Source organism: Marmota marmota, unplaced genomic scaffold, assembly GCF_001458135.2.
Source record: "Marmota marmota marmota unplaced genomic scaffold, marMar, whole genome shotgun sequence".
In the NCBI taxonomy this organism is placed as follows: Eukaryota; Metazoa; Chordata; class Mammalia; order Rodentia; family Sciuridae; genus Marmota; species Marmota marmota.
In genome coordinates this window covers 1-2906 of record NW_026010189.1, presented here as the reverse complement: position 1 = coordinate 2906, position 2906 = coordinate 1, and the positions used below count along the sequence as shown (strand labels likewise).

At 41.7% G+C, this 2906-nt stretch overlaps 1 long non-coding RNA gene across 1 annotated transcript; it reads right to left on the bottom strand.

Annotated features, from left to right (window-relative positions):
• Positions 1 to 576: 576 nt before the first annotated feature.
• LOC125614912 lies at positions 577 to 2824 on the bottom strand. The gene is made up of 3 exons (XR_007345486.1): positions 2535 to 2824; positions 2317 to 2373; positions 577 to 2091 (listed from the first exon to the last, which is right to left on the bottom strand). It is a non-coding gene; the product is annotated as an uncharacterized LOC125614912 (long non-coding RNA).
• Between the last annotated feature and the right edge of the window lie 82 nt (positions 2825 to 2906).

Genomic DNA, 2906 nt, shown 5'->3' with positions numbered 1-2906 from the left:
ATACACAGCTGGAGAGAAGCAAACACTTATTGAATACTTGCTGTTTGAAAAGCACTATGCTAGGTTGCATTTAATTGATATTGAGAGTTTTCCTTATAAAATATTCTAGAAAATGAGTCGGTAGCATTTTAAATATTTTAACAAAATGTTGGGGTGGGGGGTAACATCCAAAATCCTACTGTATCTAACCTCTCACTGTACTTATTACCCAGGAGCATCTGTCTCTCCTACTTTGGAAAGCAGAGACTGTTGCCATTTCTCTATTTCTACCTCTTGATCTAAGTTTGCTGATTATGTGGTCTGTTCAAAGTTAACTATGTTTAGTAGAACTGCTTTATAAATTTTGTTTGGTGTTGGGGACTAAACCTAGGAACTTGTGCTCTACCAGTGAGCTATACCCCTAGCCCATGAATAACTATATTTATAATAGTTTTTCAATCCCATTCTAAAAGCACATGTTTATACAAATGAAATAATGTACATACTTTGTTTAGTTTTGTTTTTGCAGTAGTGGAGATAAAGGGCAGTAGTGCTCTACCTTTGAGCTATAATCTAAGCTCCCCCCCCTTTTTTTTCCCCTCAGACAGGATCTTGCCTCAGCCTCCTGAGTAGCTGGGATTACAGGTGTATACCACTGCAACATCTAAACTATTTCTGATAATGTTGTTTTCACTCTATTTACCATGTCCCTCTCAGCCTTAATCCTTTTAATGATTGTATATTTTATATGATTTGTATATTTTAATATTCCATTGCACTTACATGGCTGAGGAATCATGACCTCAGTAAAGTATTTTATACCAGATAGCTAATGTTGCAGCAAACATATGTTGCCTTAAAGGCCTCAAGGATCTCTTACTGGAAACTGGGCTCATTTCTAGAGGAAAATAAACTATAATAAAAATTAACTTTAAAAGATTTTTACCCCATAGGTAGACTTTTGAAAGATAAAGAAATATATACATAAAGAAATCAAAATTCTACTTTGCGAAATCTACTTACAGCAAGCAATTTAATTATTATGAAATGTGACTGTTCAAAGTTAACTATGTTTAGTAGAACTGCTTTACATACATTTAAGAAAGATACATTTGGTAGAAGGCAGTAAACATTCTTAGGTAACAAATAAGAAATCTAACCAGAACTTCCATGCTTTTGAAAAGGTACACAAAATTACTTTCAATTCCTTAGATGCAGAGTGTTTGCTTAGTCCCTTGGGTTGCACAACTGTAAGCAATTTTGGGCTTCTGAAAATGCCAATGTTCCTTCATTTATATATTCTAGAGTAAAAAACAAAATCTACCTGTTTACATACAAGCATTTAAGTCTTAACATTAAAAGGGGGAGATTATAAAAAAGTCAATTATATTTTAGAAATATGAAGCTGGTTAACATACACATTCCTTTAACACACTTCTGATGAACATCTACTATTGCATCTCTGCAGTAAGGCCTTTCTTTCATTGATTACTGAAATCATTGACCTGGTTTCCTTTGTTTATATGGAAGAATGAAGAAAGAAAGGAAGAGAGGAAAAATAGTTAATTGTGTTTCAAGTATGATGGTTATCCATTAGCTCTAAAAAGAATATCACCTATAAAAAGTAACTCATTGTAGGGAGGAAGGGGGCCTTTCAGGCAAGCCTAAAGAGCTGCTCAAATATGTATTTTGTTTAAATGCTATTAAATTTATATTTTGTCTACGTTAAATTTTTCATGATGCCCCAAGAAGGATATCTATGCATAATACAATTTTGTAATGTTTGCGTTACAATTTCCATACATATACACACGCACACACACATAAAATCAGAACTTCACTACACACACACACACACGTAAAACAAATTAATTAAAGCAGGAATTCTAAAGCTTTGTTCTGTGGAATCTTTCCGTCTTCAGAACTTCCAATCCACAGGATACAAAACCAACTGCCATGACAAAGACCTCCAAACAGGAACGTACAAAGACACGCTTTTAAAAACGCCCCTAAAGCCAAGTTCACAGCAGGCACTTGTGGCACACTCAGGCCACTGCTGAGGCAGCTGTCACAGGCCAATCTCACACACGTCCTCGAGTGCCAGCGTGCCACCTATGGAAGACAAGCTGATGATCAGCGCACAAATTCCCCACTGAATAAAAGGAAAGCTCTAAATCCCCGCCCTGGAAAACACAATGCCTGCACCACCCATAAAACTCCCTTTAAAAGTGAAGGGCTGAAGGTTTAAAGGCTATTAATTACCACCTAATTATCAATACGGTTTAAAGAAAAAAAGAGAAGTGTTTTATTGGGGCAGCCTTGAGAAAAGAGCCACACCATTCAATCACCACCGAAGTCTCGTCAGCTAGGTAGCAGCACCGGGCTTTACACGTCCTAGGAAAAGGGACAAGTGGGAGGGGAGGAAACCCCGACCCTGCAGCACCTCCCTCCGAGGGCAGCGCACCCGGCTGCAGCAAACTCGTTCCCCAGGCCTCCTCCCACCCTTTCCGGCCACCGCCTCCCACCTCTGGCCCGGCGGTCCCCGGCTCTCCTACCTTCGCTGTGCCAATTTCGATCTTTCTCCTTCTTTCTTCGTCCTCCATGGCTTCTGCGGGGTAGGCAGGGAAAGAACGGGGAGGGGGTCGGGGGTAGAAAGGAAAGATCGGTTCAGACCGAGGTGGGACGGCTAGCTCCGCGACCCAGGCCGCAGGGCCCTGCCGGGAGCTGCCTCCCCGCCGGAACAAAACCAGTCAGTCGCTGCAATCACTGGCGAATCGTCCTCGTCCACAACGAGTACAAGGGTCCTCGAGTACAATGGTCGCCACCGCCACAGAGTGAGGCGGGAGTCAAGACACGTCACAGCGCGCAGGCGCCTCCAACGCTGCCTTGCCTGGCAGGTGCGCCCGCGGCCCCGCCCCGCCTGCCTC